Source organism: Sylvia atricapilla, chromosome 17, assembly GCF_009819655.1.
Source record: "Sylvia atricapilla isolate bSylAtr1 chromosome 17, bSylAtr1.pri, whole genome shotgun sequence".
NCBI lineage: Eukaryota > Metazoa > Chordata > Aves > Passeriformes > Sylviidae > Sylvia > Sylvia atricapilla.
In genome coordinates, this window is record NC_089156.1 from 11,681,831 (window position 1) to 11,695,860 (window position 14,030).

At 44.1% G+C, this 14,030-nt stretch overlaps 1 protein-coding gene across 7 annotated transcripts in view; it reads right to left on the minus strand.

Moving 5' to 3' along the window:
- PITPNM2 (phosphatidylinositol transfer protein membrane associated 2) overlaps nucleotides 1-13,928 on the minus strand; it is a 122,677-nt gene extending 108,749 nt beyond the window's left edge. For 6 of the 7 annotated variants that reach the window (XM_066331718.1, XM_066331722.1, XM_066331721.1 and 3 more), the window contains exons 1-2: nucleotides 5,048-5,140; nucleotides 1,063-1,162 (exon numbers count right to left, since the gene is read on the minus strand). The gene's annotated coding sequence lies outside the window, so the exon portion shown is untranslated. Of the gene's footprint in view, nucleotides 1-1,062; nucleotides 1,163-5,047; nucleotides 5,141-13,789 lie in introns of those variants that run through there. The other variant, XM_066331717.1, reaches the window with a different exon arrangement.
- Nucleotides 13,929-14,030: the final 102 nt, after the last annotated feature.

Sequence of the window (14,030 nt, forward strand, 5' to 3'; positions counted from 1 at the left end):
TTCCCAGCAATTCGTTGCTCTTGAAGCAAAACCTGACAATTGTTAAGTTTTAGTATCACCCCACAGAAACATTTGGTGGAGTGAAAAAGACCATTTCTGATACAGGAAAAAAACAAAAACCTTATGTGCTGAGCAATGTACTGGAGGAAAATAAGAAGATGCAGAACTGTGCAGGCAGCTAAAGGCTGACACCCTGTCTACCAAAAAACTCCAGGTGCCAATTTTGTAGTGAGAGCTCACACTATGAGATACATTTCTAGAATTCACACGAGAGGTTTGGATGGAGCTGGACACACAGTGAACCCCCAAGCAACACTCCAAAGGTTACAGCCAAAGACAGCAGCAGGTACAGACATTCACAGAAAACACAATCCTTCACTTTTATTTGTTTAAAAGCCACCATGGGTAACTGCTTCCCCTTCCACACTGCTTATTGGGAAGTTCTGCATCTCAACCCTATTGGCAAGGTAAAAACGAATTTCAAGTTCAAAGGACAAAAAAACTACACCTGGTGACAAATTTAAAGTTCAGAGGACAGAGAAACTACAATTTGATGGTACTAAATGAGGCTGTACTACTGTTTATTTCAATACAGATAAAATCAACAAGGTTAAGATGGCTTTTGAGGAAAAAAAACACACACAAGATTTAAATTAAAAATTATATTAATTGCACATAAATGTGCAGCCATTTTGCCTTTTAATTTATTTATTTGAAAGATTTTGAACAGACAAGGATGCTGGCTAAGCAGATAAAGGCAAGGAGTGTGAGCTTTTTTTCCAAGGAATTTTATTACCAATGGACACATCTATGCAATTTAAGCCAACCATGTCCTGTGACTGCCAAGCCCTTCTCAAAGAGCTCCTGCAGCCATTCTCTGGCCTCCATTTTATCACATCTTCCCCAAGCATTTATTCAAGTGGAACCCAAGCTAAGGTTAACCAGCAGCGAGTTAGTATCCCTCAGATAAATTACCATTCCCCCTAGTAACATCCAAATGTTTTTTTTTTTCCCAAGCCAGAAGAAAAAGAACAGGCATCCAGCTGAAATGTCAGAACCTACCTTCTGCAAAAAATCTCTCTAGATGCTTCTGAATGCAGGAGGGAGCAAAGACAGCATTGCTGATAAAGGATGTCACTGTTGGTCCACATGTGTCAACATCCTAGAAAAAAGACAGAACACAGTTGCTGAACTGCCGTGCCCATGGGAAATCAAGAGCAAGAATAAAGCTGCATTATTTTTTCCAGTTACACCATGCTAATGGCTCCTATGCAAACAACATAAAGCTACAACATTTTATAATTGCACATCAGAGTTTCTCTGCAGACATCCCTCCGGTATGTCAGAAATTCAATACGTGATAGTAGGCGGCAATGAGCACCTCGGGGATTTAAAGTGTGTTCCAAACCATGAGTCATCGGCATCTCTAACTCATGGAAATTAAGAAGGAAAAAAAAAAAAGAGAGAAGAAAAAACACAGGCATTGCACTGACCACTCTCACGTGCTCCCCCTGTACAGCACTTCCCCTGAAAGCATTTCTCTTCTAAACTCAGAGCTCGGTGACTTCCAGGGAGGAGACATCACCACAGACAAACCCAGCACATCACAGATCCCTCCAGGGAGCCCCCAGAGCTGGGACAGGATCCCACATTTGAGGGTGGAAGCAGAGCTGGAGCTGCCCTCGTAATCCCCACAAATCCTTCCACACCTGGAGAAGCCAAGAGAAAGCAGCTCCTACAGGGAACAAAGACAGGGCTGGTGAAGCAGCAGCACCCAGGAGGGCAGATCCAGGTCGGGAAAGCCAAAGCACTCCGTTTACATTCCTATTGCAGCCACCTGCTCTCCCCCAAGGCTGATTTTTGTCAGGAGGGCTGAGGGCAGAAGGAACCTGTAATGCTGCCTGCAGAGCAAGTTATTGTTTTGCTCATCATTCCAAACAGCCCCGTTGCCTTTCTAAGGGATTCCTTGGGCAGGCTCATCTTTATCCAATCACTGCAACCCGGTTTTAATGCTGCTTTTAAAGCGGCTGGGTGGCACTTTAGGGCACACACCTGTGCTCTCCACTCCTCTCTCTGCTGATGATCTCCCCAAGTACACTCAGGTTCTTTTAGGTCTTCTTTAATGTCTTGGCTTGTCCTTGTTTCTCTGTCCTCCAAGCAGCAGCCAGAGCAGAGCCAGGGCTCTCACAGCACTGCTCTAACAGGGTGCTGGAGGAGGGAAGGTACATCCCACTGGTCACCTGTGCACCCCCAAACCTCACATGCTTACATTAAAATTGCCTCTATCTCGCTGAACTCCCCATCAGCAGAAATATCCCTTTCCCTTTCAGCTCAGGCAGGGCACAGTTGTCCTTCCCAGTTCTCCTGCCCAGCAGCAGGAGCTGTGTTTTGCACTGGAACGAGCAAATCTGGGTCTACAACCAAATAAAAGCACATCTCCTTGACTTGGACACGGATCCAAGCTTTAACACCAGCACCTGCTACCAAAGTGTTACACAAAAAATAAATAAAACATCAATACACTCTGTCCCCTCCCCTGAAGAACCTGAAATCACTGGAAAAACCATCAATACCTTGAGCTGAAAACACTGCTTCAGTTAACATAAATTTATGTCTTGCCAACAGCTTAAAAAAAACCCCAATAACTGATCACTCTTGAAACTTCTTGCACAGCAATTTAAAAAATATAATAGTGCTTGCACAGGTCAGATCCATCCTGGAGGAAGAGCAAATGCGAGTAACGTTTCAGGACCATTAATCTCAGAAATCTCACCAAGAGCAAGCAGCCAGACAGCTTAAAAATATATTTAGTCCACAAATGCTTATTAACGTCATTTGCTGATTCACAGCTGAGCCAGACACATAGAGCCCAAATGGCACTTCTGCTTTCCCAGGCCGGGTGACAATAATAATAATAATAATAATAATAATAATAATAATGATGTTGAAAGTGTTGTGCACTAAGTTGCTTATCCTATCTCAAAACCTTCTGTGATGCAACTTTTAGATTGCATCTGTCAGAACTGGAAACCACAAGTCCAGTCTGTGGCCCTGTGGTTTAAGATCCAACCAGAATTTATCTGAAATTGAATCTTCGTTTTCTTTTCTTTCATTGACTATTGATCTTGCCAACGTTAATACAGTCAAGACCAGAAGATAAATAAAATTAATTCTTCAGGCTCACAACAAAATTAACACTGAAAATCACGACTACTTTTAAAATTACGTCCTCTTTATAACTGAAGAAAAAATATGCAATGATTTTATACCTTTGCCAGTATTTTGTGTGTGTGCTTTGGGTCAGAATTAACCCACTGAATTCCTAAGGAATTATTTAAATAAAAATTTTTTTCATAAAAGAAAATGTAAAGTGTTTCATCCCCTACTGTTATATACAATATGATCATACAAAGCCCAAAGGAGTTTCTCTCTAAAGCAACTATTCAAATCTGTATGATGGAAATATATTTAAATATATCATTTTAATCTTGCTTTGCCTTTGAATTGTAAATGCCTTTTCATGAAAGCAAGTATTCCATTAGTCCTTTTAGCCATTCTGCCATTATGATTTGCAAGTAAACAAGAACCCTCACATTACCTTTCTCTTCCAAAAGGAGTCATTTTAACTATGCAGTTTTTAACTCAAACACGTCCAGTCTGATCGAGCCCTACCAATTTTTACAGGTTATACAATAATTCATTCCTCAAGCACATTGGGATTTGTCCACATCCATTCTGTCCCCATTTTCCACAAGCAAAACCAGCCTCTCTAGGTGCTAGATATGCCAGACACCATCCTTCCAAAGGAACCACCCAGGAAACCCACACTTTGGTAAATAAATTGTAAAAAATTGAGTTAGAGGAGGGCCCTGCTCTCTCTGTCTGGCTTTGCTGAGCAGGGAGCAGCTCTCAGGATGAGCAGGGCCTGGACACAGGACTCCAAAGGTGAGGTTGGGTGAGGCCAAGCTCAGAGCCCCCCAGGGTACCTGCAAACCTGGAAGGGCAGCAACAAAGCCTCCTCCAGCTAAGAAAAATCAATCTTCCTACCTCCTTTATTCTTTTATGTTCTGTTGTGGGATTTTTTTCCCGTGTTGTGGATTAGGGAAGGGTGACAAAAGTTCTTCTTTTCAGTGACAGTAAGTCTGTAGCAGTTGTTCCAAACAGAAGAACTGAGTTCTCTGCACACTTGTTAATGGTACTGCAATCAAAAGTGATTAAAAGCAAAAACATTTCTGCACAAGAGAAACTGAAAGTATTGCCTCTGGGAAAACAGAAACACCAGCATTTTCTCTGCAGCAAACACTAAAAGTAATAGATAATTAATGTAGCCTAGGACATTATGACATTTATGAAACTTTTTTTCTGGAATAATCATAAACAATTCACCTTGACTGTATTCCCAAGTCATCACTTTTTAAACTCACTGCAGTTTGCAGAGGCCTTGCTGATGCTATTCTTAATTTACTTATTTTTAGGTGTGAGAACAGATTACCAAGGCAAAATTTAAACTTAAAAAATTGTCAGGTTTTCATCCTCTTCCATAATCATTAACCCTGTCTGCATTTCAGAAACATTCTGTGCTAAATGGAAACCAAGGACACAGTTAAAACTGCTTCTACTTTCAAATTAAATTCCCGAAGTGTGGGAGGATTCAGCATTGTTAAACAAGGGGCACATTTGTCCAAACCACCAGGAAAAAGCACCGCAACAAAAACACACAGAGATGTGAGTTAATGCAAGAACTCCCAAAAGGCAGCAACAACATTTTTATTATGGGTGATTTGAACTCCCTCTCCTTCCTCAAAAGGCTTTCTGAGAAGGATCTTTCCAGGGAATTGGAGCAGCCCAGACCCGAATCAAAGCCCACGTTTGGTTCTGGAGCAGCACAACAGCTCAGCAGCCCCCGAGGCACAGGAAAGCAGACCAGAGCTATTAATAGACAGATTCACATGTAAATATCTTTGGCAAAGAGGCAGAGGTGCCACACGGCTCGTTTTTAGCACCCATGTTGAAAACAGCACATTGCACTAACAGAACTGGCATTTACCTTTCCATGGAGGATGATTAATTAATTAGAAGATGCTTTCTGCTGGCTTCTGAAGGCTTCTCTGCTGAACTGATGCGCTGCACTTCACTTTCCAGTCCTTCCAGGAGGCACCATTGGTGCCACCACTCAATCAGTTTGTACTGGTGGGACAGGCAGAGCTCCCACCTCACCATCACCTGCACAAACACACCTGGTGACAGCCCCAAACCACAACTCACCAGCCTCGGGCAACAGAGCCCTGCCAAGCACAGGCAATAAAAAGGCTTCTGCAAAGGCAGAGGCACCCACAGCACGGTCTGGCAGGGAGAAATGAAGCAGCAGAACTGTTCCTCATGACCAGCACAGCTGGTCTAGCTCTGCCTCCTGCCCTTGCCCAATCTGCAGGAATAAATTTTAAGCCTTACCAAGTGTCAGCTGTGGTCAAACACCACATGCCCATGGTCAAACACCACATGCCCATGGTTTGGGAGCATCAGTTTCAGACCACAGAGAGTGGCCAGAGCCCTTTATCCTCAGAAATGGTTGTTTCTGTTCTCCTACCAGCCACCCTAAAGGGGATATAAGTGAGCAACTAAAAATCAACAAACCGCAGGGAAATAAATTCAAAATCCTGAAGAACTCTAATCGGAGGAACAGGCTCCGGGACGTGCCAGGAAAGTAATCAACATGCAAGAGAAATGCAGCAGTTAACTGGAAAATACGAGCAGCTTGGAAAGGCACCGAGACCATTTTTCCCTCTCTGATGTTTGCAGCATCTGGACCCTCCGAGTGCCCCGGGGTTACATTCCCAAAGGAGCACAAGGTCCTGGCTGCACTGCAAGCAGCCAGACCCAAGTGAAAGGGAGGAAAAACAAACAGCAAAATGCTTCCAGAAGCTGCCTGGGCTCTGGACCTTGCCGTAGCTATAATGAGCTTTTTCATTTGCCAAGAGTCCTCTCCCTCCTTCCTTACAAGCCATTAATCCTTTCCTAAAAGTCTTTATTCCTTTATATGAAATGGGAAGTGTTATAATCCATTGCTCTGATCAACAGTGAGGAAAAAAAAATTTAAAAACCCCCAAACCCTACGCTATATATACACCCTTAAAAGATTTTTAGGAACCTCAGACCAGTCTATGTAAAACAGGAAAGAGTGACATTTAAAATCACACAAAGCTGGCAACCTGCTCCCCACGCACATCACCTTCCCAAACCTCCCTGCTGCCTCCAGGGCGGGATCTGGGGGATCTCAGGAACCACCAGCAGCAGCTCCTGCTGGGCCCTGGGATGGCTTTGGGCTGTGCAGATCTTAAAAAGCAGCTTTCAAAAGGCTCTATTTAGTGTCAAGCTTCCAACTCCCCTTTGAGAGCAGTAAAACCGACAGGATTTTTTTTTTCTCTTTAAGAAAAAAAATAAAAAATCCTCTGGGTGGGTTCAGCACCTATGTATGCCAAAGGCACTTCATGTTTTATTCATGTGAATGCTATCACCCCGTGAAGGTTTCTAAGTGACTCAGCCAGACAGGGTCTCCACAAACAGGTTTCAGGAGAATCTTTTTTTGGGGAGAAAAAAAGTTTTAATTCAGCTGTTTGATTGATATTATTTTCCAGTCATTTCTAGCCAGGTATATTTCAAATAAAGAACTTGATGTCAGCTTCCACCTTGCCCCTTCCCAGACAAATGTAGCAATTAGCACAGAAAAATTAGTCAATTATGCAGTATTTCACCTTAAATAAAGCAGCTCAAGAAATAAAACACCATTTAATTGGTAGCTGACAGCCAGGGAAGGAACACAGTGGCTCAGTAACGTGCTTAAAGAGGCTCTGAAATCCATTCCTAGCCCTTGATGGAAGCCTGTCCTAGTCAATGAAATCCACAGCCCATAATAATGCTCAGTATTGTGCTTTCATCCTCTGTTTTATCAGAGCTCATCTGCTGATCAATGAGGAGTCCCACAGAATAACACTCTGAATTTCAATGTCAACACAGCAGTACTGTGGTAATGATCGAAAATATTTACATATTGCCTCATTGATCGTGGGGTGTTCTCTTCCAACCATCTGGCTACTGGGCACTCATCTTTTTTATTATTTTATTTTGTTTTTTAGGCCTTTACAACTATTTCAAGCAGGTTATCTTGACAGCTAACTTCCAGCAGTCCACCTGAATCAGGTTTTCCTGTTATTTTTAACCCAGGACATCAGCAACACCATGAATCAATTCCATCCCATCTCAAGGAACTGGGAAACTAATTTTCTAAACAAGGACAAACCCCCCAAAAACCCCCAGCAAACACCTGCTCTTTGATGTGCCAATTCAGCTACAAGGTCTCCTTTTTAATGTGACTCAAGGGTGTCACCATCTCAACAAGGGCTGAGTCAAATGGAAATTTGTCCCTGACTCTGCTCCTGCTGCCAGCCTCGAAGCAAAAAAGGCTGCCAGGGCTGGTTTTTCCCACCTCCAGATGGAATATCCCCTTGATCCCTGCAGTGCAGAGCCCTGGGCACGCAGCACAGGCCTGGAGTGATGCTCCCTTAGGAAATGCTCAGGTTTTCTGAGCCTGGTGGTTCACACCAGGGGCTGCAGGAATAAAAACCAGCACCAGCCAATCTCCCTTGTCCCAGCTGAGCCTGTGCACGCTGAGAGCCCCCAGCCTGTCCCACTGTCTCCTGTGCTGATGGATTTGCTGCACCCTCCATCCCCCTGCAGGTCCAGAGATGCTCCTGGAGCCAGAAACTGCGGGGAGAAATTGGGATTTAGCCTCAAGAAAACCCAAAGAAAAGCAAAGGTGCTCTGAGCACCGAGGAGCTGCACCCCCCAAGAACAGCACAACCAGTTTCCACTCAGCTCTCATCTCGCCGAGCCCAGGTTTCCATGCAAAAATGAATTTTTAAAAAGCTTGGAAAAGCTTATCCATGTGCATTCTCCTAGGAAGCTTACGAGCAAGTTAAAATAAAATATGCAGGAAAGACTAACATCTACAAGATCTACAAGGCTGCTGCAAGAGACCTCAGCAGGGAACTTGCTGAGAATATTAAAAAGGTGGTTCTCAAACAGTTGTCAAACTGATTTCAAGGAGTTTTTTAGTGGCTCCAAATCTGTTTATAATCAGAAGCTGACACTCAGGGCTGCTGCTACCATAAACTTGATTTAGGAAGAATGGGAGGTCTGAAAGACAAATCATACTCAGTCTTTAAACCAGGAATTAAAATCCTCACTCGACATCGTTTAGCTGATGATTTTGGTAACAACGTTTAAGACAAAGCCATCACCTCTTTTTTTCCCCCCCTGTTCTGCTTTGATAACAAGGAACACAACACAAGTTCTATCAGCAAAATGACATTCAGACAACAAAAGACAGAGCAGGGAGGGGGAAAGTGCTCTGACATATCTGCCTTTGATAATACAGATGCTCCATTAGACAGTGAAATAAATCTCCCCTTTATGTCAAGCTCCTTTTTCTGCCGGGGCAGGGCACCTGTATGAAGGCACAGGCAGGAGGACAGAAAGCTCTGTCCTCTCCATCCTCTCTGCCCAGATGTTTGGCAGACACGATGCAGAAGATCTGACCTAAAGGTACCCAAGTGCCCCACCAAGTCAAACCATCTCTCCCTGTTCTAAAGAAAAGGATAAATGAAAACTGAGAAGCCAGGGCAACACACAGAAGCTGAATGGAAAAGTTTAATCCTTCAAGTAGGCTTGTCCAAATATGCTCTTTCTTCTCACAGTGGCAGCATAGTTAGATAAAGGTGCCCCTTTTGGAAAACTTCTTTAAGGCATTAAACAGAAGCAAAAGACAACATTTAAATTGTTTTAGTCCCAATAGAAACAGTTGTGCCCAGACTAAACACTTTTTGAGGATATTTGATGGAAGATGTTTACTGTTGTTGAAGTTAAGAGACAGAAAAATGTTTTACAATCCAGAGACAGGTTAGACAAACAAAGAGTCCCGTGAGTCTGGATAAATGATCCTTAAAAACAAGAGGAGAACAAAACAGGCTACGTGTTCTCCATCAGTTCACTTCGGTGGATCAGCCTGCTCAGGAAATTAACAGGGAAACAAGGCAAGCAAAACAAAACCAGAGACAGAAAACTCAGGAATTTTAGTGTCTCTTCTGCTGAACTGTGCCTGCAACATTTCCTATGTCTGCTCCTGGTTTGACCCTTGTTTAAGACAGATCCTCCACCTTTGCTTGTGAAGAGCACGGAGAATGTTACTGAGGAGAGGGGATGGCAGAGAAAAAGCAAGCAGGAGGCCTTCCTCCCCCTCCTGCTCTTTTCCACCGAGTATCTCCGAGTTATTTACATCCTCCTATCCCAAACTCCCCCTCCAGTTTCACAGCTTGCCGCTTACTCTGCATTCTGCTGGAGACAACACATGTTTAGCTGCAGCGTGTTTGGGCTGGAGCAGCCTCTGAACGTGAGGCCGGGTCACAGAGCCCACAGAGGGAAGGATTTCCAGATGCAGAGACTGTGGCTGGAAAATAAAGAGCCAGAAACACGAGGCGCCATCTCTCCACCAGCCTGGAGAAATCAACCTGCTCTGTGGAGGAGACAACTTAAACAGCTTGGCAACGCCTACAGCTGGTGCTCAACCTCAGATCCAGTGAAAAGATGTAAATATTTAGATTTCAATTTCATCTGATATGATAAATATAAAATCTCTATTTCCGTCTTAAAAAAAAAAAAAGGCAACATTAAAATAGGTAAGCCACCCACCCACATAGAGAAAGTGATTCTACCGTGTTTGTACCTTTAGCAGCTTATTTAAGTTATGGTATTGATCTTGAAGCAAATTACAAGTGAAATTATTCCCATTGAATTGTCCTCTGATGTATACACCACGTCTACATAGAAGTGCATATGTTATTGTTTTTGAAAGGAAATTGTTTTGCTGTTCCCTCCAAACATGTTGTGCCTCATGGCAGCCCATTCCTTTTTTTTTTACCTCTTCAGAAATGCCCACAGCCCTCCAGGTTTCACTAGGGATAACTCTGACTCCAAGCCAAATTACCTGAAAAGACACAAAGTGATCCAACCCCAGCTCCTGATGAATACCTGTACAAAACACGGCTGATGCTGAACTGCTGCTTACCACGGCTGTACTACAAAAACCCGAAATCCTCCCATAACCTTCTAAAGCACATAATGGAATTAAGGCCCCTCTACACATCCAGAGTTAAGTCATGCAAATACCAAACTTCTTTGGAGCCAGAGATAACACGGCCTCGCCCGTGCAGTGCCCAGATACCTCAGCGTGCTGATGTGATTACACACTCCCACCCTCTAAATTGGTTATCGTGCCATTAAAATGCCTTCCCAGGTCACTGCTCTGAGGGTTAAGCCTGAATTAGTATCCTGAAGCTCCCTGATCGTTATGTAAGTGCCAGCAATCCAAACAAATCAGAGTTAGCTTCTGTGTCCATTACAGGAATCCCTGTCCAATGATGAATTACAAAGCTTTCAGCAGTTCATTCACTATTTTCTTTCCCAAGTCCTCACCAGCTGTGCCTTTCCAGCTCACAGCAAACCACCTCAATTCCACTACTGGATTTTCTGGATCTCACTTCCCACCCCCATCATGATGAGACCATAGAAACTGGTGGAAAACCCGAGTAGAAATCCCAATATCTGGTCTCCTACTGGAAACCGAGCTGTTTAAAGAAAACCTGGCAAATCATTTTTCCTCATCACATCGAGAGACTCCCTCCAATTCACCTAATCCCACCTGTTTTCCTGCCAAGGACAGTTTTAAGGTTCATGCCCACTTTTCAGAACTCACCGACCTCAGCTGTCCAAACACACAAAGCCAGGACTGTAAAAGCCGTGCAGAGTCCTCGCTATCCAAGGTACTCAGTCCTCAGGCTTGGGTTACTTTTGCAGGGAAACAACTTGAGGTCCACAGGGCTGCAGACTTCTGAATGTTGTAAGTCTTTAAATCTATCTGAGCAAGATTTTCTGGAGGCTGTTTAAAGCCAGGAAAAAAAAAAAAAATCAAATCTGGAGCTCTCAGCCTCTACCTGGGTCAGGAGAAGCCAAACTCAGCCTGTGCTGCTGTCGGACTCTGCTGGGGTGCCCCTGCTCCTATCAGCACTCCTTCCTCAGGTGTGTGTGTGTTTGTCCCTGCCCTCGGTGGCACCCTGGGCACACTCAGGGCGCTGGCATGTGTGTCCCTGCCCGGTGCCAGGTGTGAGGCTGCCAGGACAGTGACCCCGGACACCCTTCACTGGCACAGCCAGCAGACCCAAGGGTCCTCCTGCTCATCCTCCTCATCACCCCTGGCACAAGCCCAGAAGCAGAGAGGCGCTGCTTTCCCTCCTGGATGGCCTCTCCCTGCAAATCCAGCACCTCCTTGCTGGGATCAGCTCAGGTGTGGCCAAGCGCCCCAGGGCAGCTTTTAGCCCTGTGCCAACTGGATTTCTTCCCTGCACCTAGTTTTGCCCAAAAGCTATTTATCATCTCCACTTGCCTGAGCAGCCTCTTATTTCTTCTCCGCCCCGAAGCCTGACCCTGTGTCACACACTCAGGAAGAGCTGCAGGAAGGGGAAGCAGCTCTGTCTCCAGATCCTGCCATCATCCCTCAGGAGGTCCCCTGCACCTCCCTCCTTCCCTTTTTCAAACCAAAGATCCCTTTTTCCAGCTGGTTTCTAAGTCCTCCAGTGGGACTGACTGAAGCATTTTGCTGCGAGCTGCTAAGAAGTATTTGTTTAATTAAAAGAAAAAAATTAAAATCACCTTCCAGTCACACCAGCAAACCCCTTTACCTATGGAAAATGCACAAGCTGACTTCAGGAGCTCTGCCTATTGACTTGGCATCGTGCTGATTAGAGCTCCCTGTGGTGACAGCATCTGGGCCAGCCCCAGGCTAGATTGTTTTCTTCTCACATTAAGAACATTCAAATATCATCCATTACTTTGTTCATTTAAATTTTCCTAGGACTCTTGGCATGGACAGCACAATTAGAGAAGCCACATTCCCTTTCAGTTCAGGGGTGAGCTCAGACAGACTCTGCCCCAGTACAATCTTGTGGCACTTGGATTTCCTCCAACACCCAGGAAATCAAGTAATAAATAAAAAGTGGTTTATTTATTCTCTCCTCTCCATTGATTATTCCATTTCCATTCACACTGAAAACTACAGAACATTTTTGTTTATCAGATGTTTTTGGGCTCAAAATTAAATTTAGGCATATTTTACCAATTTGGGGAGATAAACAGAAATATTAACTGCATCACACCCTACGTCAGCAAGTTTTAAAATTAAATGAGAAGGCATCTTCACCACTTAGAGAAATTGGCTGTTAAGAAAACCATGAGTTGCTTTTTCCTTCTAAGAAAATAAAAATGAAACGAAGCAACACGTGGATGCCTGCTTCTAGCCTCTTCTCTTATTTGAGTCTCCAACAAGAGGAAGCTTAAAAGAAAAACACCTTAAAAGAAGAAATGTGTCTCGAGGGATCCTGCTGGTCCTGGAACAGGACATTATGGTGAATATGCATGAAAGGCATGAGTCAAACTGCACTCAGGAGCGAGCATCAGCTTTCACTTGCCATTTTCCAAAGCCTTCCACTCAGGCTGCCAAGACAGCAACTGAATGACAAGAGTTTTATTTGAATGCAGAGGGGAGATTAATGCTCTTTAGGATTAATTGGAGGAACTTTCTTTAAATTAGCTCGCTTGAAGGATGTGCTGCTTCTCTCTCTGGCCAGCTCACAGAAGCAGTAACAATTTGTGAATAAAAAGAGAGTGATTATTTAAATTCAAAACCTTTTAGCCCCCATTGTCAGTTTTAAGTTTTGAGAACTTCTATTAGGGGGGAAAAAAAAACCAGGACAAGGTCTTTCCAAACTGGTTGCTGTCAAGTAAAATGAGAAGTTAGATAAAACTCCCACGTGCCAGATGGTAAATCACAATAAATGCTCAGGCTGTTAGATGCACAACAAGCGACAAAGCATTGACACACACCATCAGCAGCAAACCCAAAATAGAAAAGATATTTTAATAAGAAGTTGTCATTTGGGGAAAAGAGCCTCGTGAAGCTCATCAGAATCAAAAGTCATACACTGAGGGCTCCTTATTTTCTTCATCACCTCACATAAGGCTGAGAACAGCCAACAATTTCAGGTGACTTACAGTAGGCTCAGGGCTATAGTCAGCAAGAGCCTTGGAGTTCACTATTTAGGCACCATTCTGACCCTTCCTGCCAAGTTCTTAAAAAAATATCGTTAAAGGATACCAGGGAATTGTTTACTCAAACCATTATTGTTTCCTGAACACAGATGCCAGAAAAAGTTTTATTAAGAAGATAAACAGCTGCTACTGTACACGGTTTAGATGGCAACAAAAGCATCTAAGGGCCATAAAGGGAATAGTAAGGGAATTAAAAAGCATTTTTATGCATGAAGATGGCTAACATCTGTACGTTCATTAAAGTGGTATCAACTATGCTTTTAATTAAAAGTTAGTGACAGAAACTTAAATATGATTAATGAAGCCCAGCAGCCTACCAGAAGCCTGCTCCATCAAAAGCAGCACAAGCTGCGTTCCCAGCCCTGCCTGCTCATTCCTTCCCCTCTCAGAGATGCTGCCACAGCCAGAACACACTGCGAGGACCACAAAGCTGAAATCCTGAAACAAACAACGAGCCAGGACAAGCCTGCAAACCGTGCTTTCAATGCCTGGCCATCCTTTATTCTGTATATCCCGAGGAGGCGTTTCAATTACCGAGCAGCCCGCGGCCAAAACAAGGAGCCGAGCCGGTTACCTGTCAGAATAACCAGGCGCTCAGAGATCCAGCTGCCATCGGGGGTTTGCCACAGGAAAAGAGGGAAAAGAGCTGCCCTACAAACAGCAGTCTCCCTCTGCACACTGAGGAGGGGCGAAACCCCTCGCCCAGAAGCCGGAGCTGAACTCTGGAAGGCGCTCAGCCGTCTTGTGTTACTCGGGAGCGCAACGCAGTCACGACAAAAATAAACCAGGCGACAAAAATACAGCACGAGCAAAAA